This window comes from Lissotriton vulgaris, chromosome 3_1 (assembly GCF_964263255.1).
Source record: "Lissotriton vulgaris chromosome 3_1, aLisVul1.2, whole genome shotgun sequence".
NCBI classification, from domain to species: Eukaryota; Metazoa; Chordata; class Amphibia; order Caudata; family Salamandridae; genus Lissotriton; species Lissotriton vulgaris.
This window is the reverse complement of record NC_141689.1, coordinates 822,192,406-822,207,783: the sequence shown is the minus strand read 5'-3', so window position 1 is coordinate 822,207,783 and position 15,378 is coordinate 822,192,406.

Sequence of the window (15,378 nt, the reverse complement as noted above, 5' to 3'; positions counted from 1 at the left end):
CCTAATTCTGAGTGGATCTGGGTCCTCAAATTTAGACCACCATGACAGTAATGCAGATTTTATCCTGGAATGTTAATGGCCTGCGAGTGAGATCTAGAAGAGCTAAGATCCTGCAATATTCAAAAGACTCGCCTGCCCAGGTCATTGTCTTTCAGGAAACACATCTCCTTAGGGAAGAGACTAGTGAGATTTAAGAAAAACAAATGGGTGGATTCCTTTATATGTATAAACCAGACTGCCAAAATAAGAGGGGTTCTTAACCTCTTTAAAAAACATGCAAATGCCCAGCTTTTACACCATTTGGAAGACCCATGTGGCAGATGGGTAATAATGAAGGTCACTTTAATGGGCTTCCTGTTCACTTTGATTGGTTATTATGGCCCTAATTAAGATGACCCCTCCTTTCTTAAAACCATTTTTCACATCTTCTTGATCTCCTAGATCCGAATATTATGGCCGGTGATTATAACATAGTTCTGAACCCAATTCTTGATAAATCTGTAAGTAGTGGAGCAGCTATCCCTTCTAAATCTAGGACTTATTTGGTGCAAACTGGCCTTTATGATGGGTGAAGAGAAAGATCATTTCAGCAGCTGGGTGTCTCATACTGTAACGCCAAGTATACACACAAATCAAGAATTGATTATATTTTGGTCAGCCATCTTTTAAGGAGCAAAGTCAAAGACATAAAATATTTGACATCAAATTTTCTGACCATTCAAGTACATTATTAGACCTGGATTGGGGGCAGAGCCAGCAGCCCAGAGTCAAGTTGTTTGATCGAACGTTACTTCTTGAGGAGGAAGAGCTGTATTTCTTAACCCGGGAAACTGAATACTTCCTGAAGGTTAATTTAGGCTCAGCCATGATTACTGTGTTCTGAGAATACCCTAAAGCATTTCTAAGGGGCCTCATCACTAATCGTATGAGCCTCAGGAACAAAAGGTCTAGAGGGGAGATTGCATCTTTAGAGGCAGAAATGAAGGTTGTAGAGATGGAACTTAATGGTCAGGTTGAGTTGGGTAGGCAGCAAGAAGCGCTGGGCAAACTTAATAAATTAAAGGAGCAGTTGGAGAGTATTCTTCAAACAAGGCTCATGCACAAATGGGAGGCAAGTAAGATCGTCCATTTTGAGCACGGGGAAGGGGCAAGAAAACTTCTGGCATGGAAGGCAAAAATAGATAGGCTTCGTACTCATATTAAGGAAATCACCGTAGATAACGGGGGACCGGCCTTATCCTCTGATGATGATGAAATCGGCAAGGCCGTCTTTAAATGTTTTCAAGATCTATATCAAGAAGATCATGATTTAGACAGGCCCAAAGTTAAAGATTGTCTGGATAGGACCACAGTGACATCCTTTAGTCCTAAACAACAGGAAGAACTAGAATAGGTATCAGACAGGAAGAAGTACAGGAAGGCCATAACAGCCTGTAAGAGAGGGAAGGCCGCAGGGCCCGATGGGCTTCCAGTTGAACTATATAGGTCCTTGGGCGAGGTGATAATTCCGGTCCTGACTCAAATTTTTAACAAGATCTTATCATATGGCCTTAAGCCCCCAGAGTCTTGGAACGATGCTACAGTCATTCTAATTCTGAAACCTGGTAAAAATCCAGAGAATTGTGGGTCATATCGGCTCATTTCGCTGTTGAACACTGATTATAAAATCTTAACCACGATTTTGGCGACCAGGTTGGGGTCAGTGGTGTGTGACATTCTCCACACTGATCAGAAGTGGTTTGTTAAAGGCAGACATCTGTCAGATCTTACTTATGATCTTATCAGAGCGATAGATATCGCCACCACTTATTCACTTCCTCTTGCGGCCTTGACACTTTTGATAGGGTTAATTGAGTATACCTGTCGGAAGCCTTGGGGAAGGTTAACTTGAGCAGGAAGTTCTGTCGGACTATCTGGATAATATATCAAGATCCATCAGCCAGGCTGCTGGTCAATGGCAATCTGACCAAACCTATCAAGATCACTAGGGGAACCAGGCAGGGCTTCGCCTTTTCCCCTCTCCTTTTTGATCTTTATATTGAGCCTTTTGCTCCGAGGCTCAGGGAAGATCCTAGTATCATGCCCTTTAAATATGGAGAGTGGGAGAGAAAGGTGGCCCTGTATGCAGATGACATCTTAGTTCTCTCTTAAAACTTGGCTGCGACTTTCCTGACTGTGATCAGATTGGCACAGGAATTTTGGCAGGTTTCAGGGTATGAAGTAAACACCAGGAAGATTGAGGTCATGACGTGGAATCTGGAGGGGAGTCAGCCACTGTTCAGCCTAGGTATGTGATTTTTGGGTGTTAGCATTGTCCAGGAAATTGGTAAAATCTCAGAAGTGAATTGAGCACAACTGTCAAGGGAGTGTCAGAGACAGATGAAATCCCTTCAACCATTCTTGGGAGGGTGAATTTGGTTAAAATGGTGGTTCTCCCTAAGATAACCTTTCTATTTAATTCAATCCCCCTATATTTTGAGAAATCAGCTATTGACAAACTGCAGCAGGCCATAAAATATTTTGTCTGTGTATAGAGAACTACCAGAATAGCCTGGAATAAGCTGAGGCGTTGAAGAGAGAAGGATGGGCTTGCTCTTCCTGATTACCAATATTATGCCTGGGCCTTCCAGCTAACATACTCTCGGATGTTGTTAAAAATGCCAGAAAGTACTGGGAGTGGAGGTATGTTCCTGGCCATGTTAAGAGGAGCTGACCTACCTGAAGTGGACTTTATGTTTAAATTCGGGGAACCCGAATTCTTCAAGAAGGTTGGACTTGAAGTCCTCCAGGCAATGGTTAGAACATAGGCCAGTTTAAAGCGTCTTGTCTGCCTTAATTACTTCTCAAGTTCAGCCCCACTCTGGGATTCACAGGGTGTACCTGAATGTTTGAGGGACGGACTCGCTTTAAGTCTTAGAGAAACTGGTTTGATGGTTTGGGGAGACCTGTCCTACGAGGGTACACTTATCTCAGGGGAGCAACTTAGAGAAAGAGTAGGTGAGGGCCTTTCAAAATGTAAGTATATTCAGCTGCAGAGCTGGGCCCAAACACAACAGAACCAGAAGAATCCCATTGGCTGGGGTAATACCCTGCAACATCAGTTAATAGCCAGGCCACCTGGGAGAAGGGAGGTCTCTTTTTTGTGGGCCTATCTCTATCCGCTGAGATTAAATAAATTTGTGAGGGGGACTCCTGCCAGCTGTGAGAAATGTGGGTTGGTTAAAGCCTCGGATATTCACATGTTCAAGGATTGTCCTGCAATCGCAGTTTTTCGGGTTGAAGTTGAGAAGTCTTTGGCGGATATTTTGGGCTTCCCAATTCATAAAGAGCTGGCTTTGATCATTTTTGGCCTCACCGAACAGGTCACATGACCACCTAGATCCTTCTTATTTTATGCTATTTTGTTAGCAAGAAGACAAATATGCAAGCGTTGGATTGAATCATCCCCTTCTTTGCACTCAGAGTCCTTGACTTCGCTATTTGAAACATCAAAGATGGAAATGTGTAGAGCCTGTAGCAGGAAAAAGATTGCATTCTGGGACCTGATGCTAAGGTGGAGAAGAGCCTAATTTAAATGAAAGGCACATCTTCGTTTTTTTAATAATTCTGGGGTCCTATGATTATGTCTCCTGGATACTCTTTGGACTATGTTGGGCACCCCCACATATTCCGATCACCAACAAAGAGGTCCATAAGGCTCTTGTAGGGACTAGAAAAAGAGTTACCCCTGCCCCTTTCCGGGGTTAGTGACATTCAAGTTTGTTAATGTACCTTAAGGCGGGCTTCGTTTACGAGATCCCAATCTAAAGCCTACCTTTCTCAGAACCATTGAGTATTGGTTTGCTCATTGGGGGGTTGAGGCGAATGAGGACAAAAACAAAAAAAATACATTTTCAAAACTGTATTGGCAACAATATGTTGGGGTGTAAATTTATGACTCTTAGCTGACATTGCAGCTAAGTATACCCATTTATGCAACACATACGTTTTATTTTGTGTTCTCTTTCTCAAAGGTCATTTAGCAACAGGTGATTCAATTACACGATTTTCTCAGTCTAGTTCAATTACTTCAGGACTTTCAGTGATTGTCTTTAATCTCTGGTTCCTCTGGTTGACAGTGTTCTCTTTTTTAGGTTTTGCAGGTACTTTTCAGTGACTTATTTTTCATCTGCTTTTTTCTATTTCACCTGCTTTTTCACTTAATGATGGAAGTGATCAGTCTCAACTCCAAAACTCACTGTGAACTGTTTTCTTCCTCTGAGGGTTCTTCCGACTCAATAGCAATTTTATGTTGTTTGGATCAGTGACCACTTCTTCTTGCTTCCACTCATGCCCTTGACTTTGACACTGCAGCAGCTCTTTACTGTGGCCCTGCTTTGAAGCTGGACTGTATCACCACTGGTAGATGTACTAGCTTCTTCACCAGAACTCTCACTTTCGGTAATCTGGGCTTTTATGACTTCATTCACCAGTTTCAAAATTCTCACCACTCTCTGGATCTACACTATGAACTTGAGCTTGATTCTGAAAGCCAGTGGTTGTTTTAACCACCTGTTTATTTAGTGCCTTCACTCTTTTCGTATAAGCAACATGGATCTATTGCAGGATTCCTGCATACTTTATTGTAGTGTTTGTCATTAGGATCACCTGATAGGGTCTATATAAGAGGTCGTCAAGACAACCATTTCTGACGTTTTTCTGGACCACTATTCTGTCTCCTGTGTTCAAACTGTGGCACAGCATGTCTTTTGTTGAATCTGTTGCCGTAATCTCCTGGTGAGACACATATTTCACAATAGAAGAACGAGTGCACTCCTTATTTAAATACTCAACCTTATTATAAGACATGCCCATCCAGGCCGTATTTTGTGGTATTTTTGTTTGCACTATGATTTAGTGGTGGTTTTGATGGAAATACTTTATGGTCAATATATTGTGCTTTGGCCAGTCGTGCATTTATGTTTATGCTCATGTCAATTCGAGTTGCTGATGTATTTCTTTTACACTGCAGTTACCCCTGACCAAGGGCTTTGTGCCCAAAATGCATTGAGTGTATGAATGACTGCACGGATCCCAAGATGTAAAGTGAAATTCATTGTGTTGCAGGATAAGGCCTGTATTGGCATGTCTTCAACATTAAATGTTTGAAATCATGTTGCCTCCCTGTGAATTTTGGAGTATTTGGGATTAAAAGGATTACTGTAGATTTCTTGGAGAAAAACTTGATTCTTTGGTTAACTATTGTCGGCTTTTGCCCACAAAGCAGACCAACTTGAATGTGGTACATGACAGCCTACTGACGAATAATACATTCAATGGGCATGCCATTGCGGCAGAGCATGCATCAAGTTTGCACACTGATATTCTGCTACTGAGCATTTTACCAACAAGGTTGATTGTTTAAATAGGGGGTGCACTCAATCATCTATTGTGATATAATATTGTTCTGCTCCCCACTCTGATCGATTGCACCCATATTGAGGATCGAACACATGGAACTAACATCATTCCAGAGGCTACCTGGGAGAACCAAATCACATGAAGTTCATCAGTGGACATCATCTTCATTGCATTAAAGAACATTATCTAAATTAATATGCTAATTCAGAATCAAACTAATTTTCTTTTTTTCTTTTTATATCAGGCAGGTGCATTGCTGTATTTTTATTGTTATATTTATTTTCATTGTATTTTTGACAAGAATATTATTTGAGTACTATGATTGAGCATGGTGAGCAGGACATGTTAAAATGCTGGGGTTAACGTATTTCTTTTATGTTCATTTAGCAGATCAGTGCTTAAGATCACGTGATTTTTGTTTAAACCATACGGCATGCTAAAAAAGAGGGGTTTCACCTCGGTCATTTATAACGGGTCACCACAGACTCGCTTTTATAGTGCACAGCTCTATTGGTAGCATGGACCTTAGATAAAGATGTCACTCAGCCGGTCATGGTGCAGAGATATTGGAAAATCCTTGTTTTACATGAAGCACTGTGAGTTGAATGTTTGATTGTTGTTTGGTTTGCCACAAAGGGATAACAAGTCACAGTTTGGCACAGGGTTTTGTTAGACATGGTGTTTTAGCATATTAATTTATCTCTGACCATTTTCCTGTTTTTATACACAAAAATGCTGGTTTAAAGTGAGCAAGTATTAGAAGGTGTAATGAGTTGCACTACGATTTGGTGGAGGTTTTGATGGAATTAGTGTATGGTCAGTATAGTGTGCTTTGGCCAATGGTGCATTTCTGTTTATACTCATGTTAATTTGAGTTTCAGAGGTGCTTCTTTTACAAAACAGTTACCCCTGATGAAGGGCTTTTTGCCCAAAATGCATTGGGCGTATGAATGACTGTAATGATATCCCGGATGTAAAGTAAAATTCAAAGTGTTGCAGGATTAGGCCTTGAGGGGCATGTGTTCCACATAAAGGGCCTTATTACTATGTTGGACGGACTTGACTGTTGCATATTGGAAACCGCCTAATCCGAGGTTGGCCATTTCGACCGCAATATTTGGATGAAACCACCCATAGGGTGGTCGGAAACATCAATTTATCAAGGGTTGCTGGTATGGTGAACGGAAAAGGCCCACAGCACAAGCTTCCATTGAAAAATGTATGTTTTCAAACATCCCTGCACTGTGTGGCAGGCACCTCATGGTGCCTGCCACATGGTGCAGGGGTGGTTAGGTGCCTCCCAAGGCCCCAGAGTGGAGGACCAGGAGAGAAGGGGACTCTTCAAGGGGCCCCCAATGTTGCTGTCTGACAGTTTTTTTATGTCGGAGTCGGTAAGGCTGACATGGAATGGCTGTCGCGAACCAACATCATAATTCCGAAAGTGGAACCTCTGTCATTAAGTGATTTTGAAGGGTTTCCAATGCACATCAGAAAGTGTCAGACGGTCCCTCTGCCTGCTGCCTCCAACCCCACACATTGTACTGCGTCTGTAGGACTGCAGCAGTAGATGGGGGTCAGACCACAACCGACGAGCCGTCGGTTGGGGTACGACCACCATCTTAATTAGACCCTAAATGTTTGAAATCACACTGCCTCTGTGTGAACTTTGGAGTATTTGGGATTAAAAGGATTACTTTGTATTAAGTGGAGAAAAATGTGGTTCTTTGATTACCTATTTTCGGCTTTTGCCCACTAAGCAGTGCAACTTGAATCTGGTACTCAATGGCATACTGCCTAATAATATGACACATAGATTTCACCATATCACTAAGGGTGGGCATAAAATCCGTTTCGCAGGCGAATTTGTGGATTTTACGCGATTTCGCAATCCGCGAATCTCGCGAAATTGCGGTATAATCCTCGAATCAGCGGGGACGAATTTTCAGCCAAGCAAGGGTTACAGCAGCAGGTGTAAAAGTTGAACCTAATTTCTTTGTAACCTTTTACAAAAGGGTTACAAACAAATTAACTTCAACTTGGACACCTGCTGCTAATTGCTTCCTGGCGCCTCGTTGCCTACTTGCAACTATTCTCTGACCCTGCTCTGACCCTTGAAGCAGGGTCAGAGAATAGTTACAAGTAGGCAACGAGGCACCTGTCCAAGGAATTAAACCTCATCAGGAAGCACTTACAGATATAAAAAACAGGAAGAAGGGAGAGGATGGCAAATACACCTATTTTGAGTTGTCAGGAGGGGTTAAACTAAAAGAGACCTTTACAGCACAATTTTCATATGCATTTTGCTAAAAATAAAAAGCTGTATGTTCTGTAGGGTCAACTCAGGAATCTGGCCCTTCAGAGATCCGGCCTCTCTTTCTTTCTCTCGTTCTCTCTCTTCCTCTCTCTTTCCCTCTCTTTCTCTCTCTTTCTATCTATCTATCTATCTATCTATCTATCTATCTATCTATCTATCTATCTATCTATCTATCTATCTATCTCTCCCTCTCCCATAAACGACTGCATGGGTAACTTCGCTATGCAAGCGGCTCGCGAAGACGCAAAAATCCCTGTGAACACGCAAAAAACCCCGCGAACACGCAAAAAAACAAAAATCCACAAATTCGCACAAATTCGCGAATTTTGCGGATCGCAAATTCGCAAATCCGCAAATTTGCGGATCGCAAATTCGCAAAATTCGTCCATGCTTACATATCACCCAGACCTTTGCAGTAATTTAGTACAATGTTGCAGAACATTGGGTTACTGGTTGAGGGAGGTGAACCCCTACTCAAGCAGCAACTGCAATTCTTGTCAGGGTGTAACAGAAGCAAACCCCAAATTAACCTGCGCTCAACCCTCTAGTAGCTTGACACGAAAGCAGTCAGGCTTAACATACAGGCAATGTGTAAAGTATTTATGAAGCACTTAGTCAGTAATAAAGTAAAAACACAACACAAGAAAAATCCTACACCAATTCAGAAAAAAAGATTGAAATGTAATACATTAATTGACACCAAAACAATAAAAATCCAATTAATAGAACCAGAGATATGCAGTTTTAAAAGTGGTGTGTAAATCAATCGCCAAGAGGCAAAAAGTCCCAAGTTCAGGCCAGCAGCGAGGAACTGTGATGTGGGGTCCAGTGTTGATAAGTGTCACGCAGCAGTGGAGGTGTGATGTAAGGTCCTGTGTCATACTCGAGGAACTATGCAAACAACAATGACCAGGTCCAATAAGGCTATGTATACTTCAAGCAATGTACTTCATATTGCACTATTTTAGCAAATGTCTCCCCTTCATTTAGAAACCATGGGGTAGAGAGTACAATGTTGCCATGCCAAGTTAAAAGGACTCCATCCCTTCTAAAACAGTCAAGAAAAATGGACAATAAACACGATGTGTAGTGAAAAAGATGTGATAAAACGAGATGACCCCTCACGGGTGAACCACCAACGGGAAACCTGGTAGGTACTCACCAGTGTTGCCCTGTTATCATCATCGGCGGTCATCAAGCTTTAAAATAAAGTGTCCAAATAAATGTGTAAGTGCAATTTAAAGTGCAGTGAGAGAATGGTGATGGATTAAACCCTGATCAGTTGACTGGGGGTGAGTGTTTGATTTGCTCAAACGCTCCGTCCATCATCCCCTTTTGTTTCGCTGTGAGAGAAAGTGCAGCACACACAACAGACAAACAGTGTAATGTGACGAGATAGGATCTGCACATATATATGACTTTTATTCTCCTTCTTAGTGCAGCCTATCAATTAAAAAGCAGGCAGTGGCTATTAATTATATAACCACATACCACACGCCAACATGTTTCATTGCCTTATATCTTTTTTAGGCAATTTCTTCAGGGCAAATGATTTTTTACCACTGCATCAGTTGCTGGACACACCATTCTTCATGACCCTACAAAGCCAAGGCGACTCCTACCGGCCGTAAGGATGAGATTAACATTTAGGTACAACCCCTGCAGTGGGTTGACCAAGGTCTTGTGTCGTTTACTGACGATCTAGAAGGAGCTCTGTGTGTTGCCTCCACCCGATATACTCGAAGAAGCCAGGGTGGTTTGCGGAGACTTGAACTGAGATGCGTCCACCCAAGGAGGTGATGCTTTGCACTGGACCTGTGTTAGACTGCGTTGGCATCGCAGAAGCTGCCATGGCCTGCGAGAACTTTCAGTGATATGCGTCAAGGATGAGCTGCGTCGCATTGGGCCAAAGTCGATGGCAGGCTGCATCACGCTGCATTGAGTTCCACCAATGTCGAAGAAGTCTATTATGTTCCTGTCGCTTGAACAGGGGGCCAGCCTACTGACCCTTAGAGATTCCTTGTAGTCCTAGGTCTATACAGGCATGCTGGATTCAGCAAGGCACGTTACAGCAACAGAAGGGTGCTGGTGCAGCAACAGCAGGCCTTGGGCAGCAACGTACCTTGCCTGGGAGCACACAAGACTAGTGTGAAACCCTTCGAGAGTACGATGCGGCAGCCTTTGTGACGTGCAAGTGTGGTAGGTAACAGCTTCTCCCCCTCATCCCGACAATGATGGTCCATCCTGGCAGCACTCATTCCTCCTTTGACTTACTACCTGGGAGTAATAAACGGAGACCTGCTGCCATCTACACCTAGTTATGTGACCAGAATGCAGGCTGCAAGCATGACATGGTTAGAATAAGAAAATGCCAGCTTTCTAAAAAGGGTATTTTCAGGTTTGTGACTTAAAATCCAACTTTGCCTTTAAAAAGGGTTTAAATTATCATTTGTTAGAGACGACCCCTACCTGCTCCCAATTGAAAATTATCAAATGTAATGAGGTAAACCAATATTAACCTATGGGAAATGCAGTCCTGGCAGTAGTAAAAAACATATTTGAGAGTTTTTCACTACCAGGAAATGTAAACACACTGCACCTTGTCCAATTGGCTGTTTAGGGTCTACCCTAAGGGCAACTTATATGTAATAATAAAAAGGAAGGTTTCGGCCTGGCAATAGGTTTATTTTGCCAGGCCGAAATGGCAGTTTAAAACTGCATACAGAGGCTCCAAAGGTAGGCCTGAGATATGTTTGAAGTGCTACTTAAATGTTGGCACAATGAGTATTGCAGACCCCATAGTAACATTTAATTTACAGGTCGTAGGTACATGTAGTACCACTTTACTAGGGACCTACAAATAAATTAAATGTGCCAATTGGTTGAAGGCAATGTTACAATGTTTTGGGGAGAGAGCACAAGCACTTTAGCACTGGTTAGCATTGGTAAATTTCACAGAGCCCTAAGCCTAGCAAAAACAGGAGGATTAAAGGCAAACCGTTTGGAAAAACCACACCAAGGATGTCAGGTCCAACAAATGGCATCATTTATTGACACCACTGCAGCTGAAGAAGTAAAAGCCAATCTCATTGCCCTGCACATGCTAACATCATGAGGTGATAGTGATGGAGCAAGGATTTGCACGTTAAGCGACTTGCTTGTATCAAGAACCTCAAATAATGTTAATAGACTAAATCAACCTGTTTGTCTTACTAATTTTGCACATTTTTACACTACACGGTATGTCCCAGTGAAGCTTGCCTATGTGTTTACTAATTCTAATAGGCTTGCCTCTAAAATGGTTGCTGCTACGCGGGAATTTAGTCTGCGCATGCGTCAGTCATACCCATGTGATGTGACGTACTCGCAGTTCTTGTGGGAATTTGTCGCTCATGCGCAATGCAATTAAAATGGCTGCTTTGTGTTCTCACATGCTCTGAGCTTGCATTGTCGCTTTCGCAAAGCTGTTTGTTCTGCACTTACTCATAACGCTATAGTTATTATAAACTAAGGGATATAGTATAGCCATCCATGCTAATATAATAAAGAGAGAGCCCAAACGTTTGAGGCTGGTAATCTCAGGAACCACAGCACCAATCACAACACCCAATACAGCGTTGGAAAGGGCAGTTGCAGCAGAAGGACATAGGCTATGCAGACGCCCACCATATACATTTAAAGGGTAAAAGAACCGTGCCAGCAAAGTAGTCCCTTGTGGGCGTGTCTGCGTTGTGCTGTGGGTGTGTGCTGGGGGCGTGACAAGAGCTGGGGGCGTGTGGTACGTTCCGCCCTTCATGCCATGTCTCATATTGTGTGCTAATCCCACCCTGCTCCCTTTAAATACCCCTGCACCCCATAATCATAACCCACCCTTACTCTTTAAAATACCCCAACATCCTTAAACACTAACCCATCTTAACCCTATAAATATACCCTGTACCCCAAAAACCCAAACCTATCCCCTAAAAACAGCCATGTACCCCAAAACCCAAACCTAGCCCTGAACCCTATGAATACCCATGTACCTCAAAACCCAAACCTACCCCTGAACCCTAAAAATACCCCTGTACCCCAAAACCCAAACCTGGCCCTGAACCCTAAAAATACCACTGTACCCCAAAACCCAAAACTACCCCTGAACCCTTAAAATACCCCTGTACCCCAAAACGCAAACCTACCCCTGAACGCTAAAAATACCCCTGTACCCCAAAACCCAAACCTAGCCCTGAACCCTAAAAATAACCCTGTACCCCAAAACCCAAACCTACCCTTGAACCCTAAAATACCCCTGTACTCCAAAACCCAAAGCTAGCCCTGAACCCTAAAAATACCCCTGTATCCCAAAACCCAAACCTAGCCCTCAACTCTTAAAATACCCCTGTACCCCAAAACCCAAACCTACCCCTGAACCCTAAAAATACCCCAATACCCCAAAACCCAAACCTAGCCCTGAACCCTAAAAATACCCCTGTACCCCAAACCCCATACCTATCCCTAAACCCTAAAACTACTTCTGTACCCCATAACCTAAAACTATATCTGAACCCTTAAAATACCTAAACACCCCAAAACATATACAGCAGTACCCCAAAACATATACCCCTATACCCATACTTACCTTATCCAAACATTAAAAAAACATGCTTTTACCATTCATGCATTTACAAAGAATTTCGTTGTAAATGTATGTGTGGTAAAAGCATATAAAATGTAATGCCATGCGTTATAATGGCACTGCGGAGTCATGGTACTTTCGTAATGAAAGTATGCGGAGTGATGGTATGCGGAAAGAAAGTTGCAGAATAATGGGTGTTTACCCTCCCCCGGTAAGTACATTGGTGGCACAGCGGCCCCCATCTCCAGCAACACTCACATTTTTTACCCACCCATTTGAAAAATTCACAGGTCTCTCTCATTGATGGCCAGCACCCACATACACTTTTAGACACACCTCCTGCCACAAGTTCTAGAATTTCGAACTTTGGAGCTGGGGAGCTTAGTTCGAATCTCGGCATCAGCTCAACATCCTGTGATTCCAGGCAAATCGCTTTGTCTCCCCGTGCCTACCACAAATGAATGTGTTCTTCTGTAATGTAAATTGTGCTCATGCCATGTTGTCGAGTTTGCGCCATATAATATTGCAAGGAAAAATAAAGTAGGGAAACTAGAGTTCACACACTACTGAACGCGCACTCTTAAGTGCATCAGCAGTGCACTGTGATTCGGAGCGTTTCGGAGGCCTGTCACAGATAAGAAATGCCATCAAAAGAAATCATACAAAACAATATACTACTGGCCGGCCGCAATTCACACCCGGACAACTTCGGGACAGGCTGCTAGTTCATGGTATACAGTGTAATCTTTTATTCTGTGTTTCTAAATAGTTTTCGCTTACTTTTCATGTATCGTATTTCTTGGGCCTGGGAGATGCTTACTACTCCATTTTGGAAGCCCGTATGGTACCAGTCACGTGATGGGGGAAAAGAAAACCATGCAGCAGTGGAACCCAGCCAGCTGGCAGCCTCGCCCAAGATGCTCCTGGGAACCTGAACTCAAACCTAGCCGGAGAAGCTGATCTGTACCTGAATTTGTTACATTTGTAATAAACTGCTGTATACTCCATTGTTCCCTGTAAAACATATGCCATGGGAAACTAGAATTTAAGGGGTGGGTACGAAAACTGAATATTAAGCCTGAGAAAATCTAAAATTTAGGTGGTGTGATGACTTAACCTCCTACTTTGTCCAATCAAAATTAGGGATCCTTACACTTGCAACATTGGGGGGTGGTACACTGACCCGAAAAACAGCATAACTATCCTAGGTTTAGCTAGAGAAATTGTCCGACCTGTCCGAATAGCTGACCTGTCACTGACCCAACGCACTCTATAGGTGACTGATACAGAGAGCTGCGGAGCACTCTGTCTGAATTTCCACAGACCCACTCTGGGTTTTGGGAAACCTTAAGTGCTGGCGAAGCACTTTGCTGGGCGATTCGAAAACCCAATCGGGGTTATTGGCAGATTCCTTGCAGAGAGGGAGTAGCGCAGGCGTTGCAACCGAAGCTGCGGGTGTTGGTCTTACACTTTGGTGAACCCGGTCCTGATCCAAAATTCTGGGGTTATCCTGTCCTGACAGTCCATGAGCTGTACCTGCTTGCCTACTGGCACCTAAGTCCTTGAGGGTCCTTTCCCGTCTTTCCAAGGTGACCCACGGCCAGGGTTGGTCTTCACTCTATCCTAGGGAAATATAAAGTCTGTGTGGGTGATAGTTTATCTAAAACTTGCATTCCTAATATCTCGAATAATTGCAATGCATAATTGCATTTGTTCTTTTTCTCCTTTGTTCTTTATAAATGAGATTTTCATGCATTATTTGTCTATTAGCATGTTCCACTTTTCTACCTACCTTTAGTCAAATACTAAATCGTTTGCATATATAGTTTATGTTCCATTCTTACCCTCCCTGTAGAAATTAAGCACATCTGGATAAATCAAATTGCATAAGTTTAATTTCCTTTGAACCGTTAGTGAATTTCGAAAGTCTACTTTGGTTAGCATGTTCCCTTTCTTTACCCGCCTTTAGTGAAGTTGTGAAAGACTGTTGATCTAAAATAGCGTATTCCTTATTTGCACCTACCCATTAGTTTCGATTTCTAAATGATTATCTGCCTTATCCATAGCTATACGATATTTCTAATTCTAGTTATAGATAGTTTGATCTGTGTTAATCTTTTACTCATGGCATATGATGATGATGATGATTAGATAAAGGTTTTCAAAACTTCCTGAGTCTGTGGTTATTATAAAAGAGTACAAACATTTTCAATTGTATATTGTATTGTGTTGTCTACTTATTTTACAGCTGGATCCTTGATCCATTGTGATCTTAGGTACCTGTGATGAGGATTGGTAAGTCAGGTACATTGAAATAAATAGAAAGGAATAGGGTTACTGGTAGTAGTGTGTAGGTTACCTGATTAAGATAAAAGTGTAAATTGAAATAAAATATATTATGGGCCCAAGTGTGCATATTTGGTAACAAAGTTAGTTAGGTGACCTGCGCGCTCTATCAGTAATTATCTGGTAGCAGAGATATGGTTAAGGACTAGTTAAGATAGGTAGATAGGTTACTTGCTGATAACTGTGTAAAATATGAATTGCTGCTAAAAACATTTATCAATCGATCAAATGTAAAATTGCTTTGAAATATTATGAAATGTTTTTGAAATATTTTTGATGAAATGCTGTTATATTGATTCATGTATTAACACAACTCGTTAGTAATTGTTATATGTTTTGTCTGGAATCCCCGGGGGCAGAATAGCGGGTGGTGAGGAGAATCCACCTCGCAGTGAGGTCAGTGGCTCGAGGAAAATTAGTGCATGGTTAGGCAGAACTGGAAGCACTAATTAGGGTTTTTCTGTATGAATAATTGAATAAATGATAGCAACGAGTTCGCTAACGAAACTTCAATTGTGATATAACCTAGTAAGGGTCACACGGAAGGAGTAGTAGGTTCGTCGGAGCTTGAGTGATAGCAAAAAGGCTCGCTAGTGAAACTTTAGACTTAGTATATATCCCGGAAAGAAGTGGATGAGTCAAAGAAGTAGCAGGTTCTCTAATGCTTGTGTGAAGGATAGGCAGAAGGGATCTATCCGCAGAA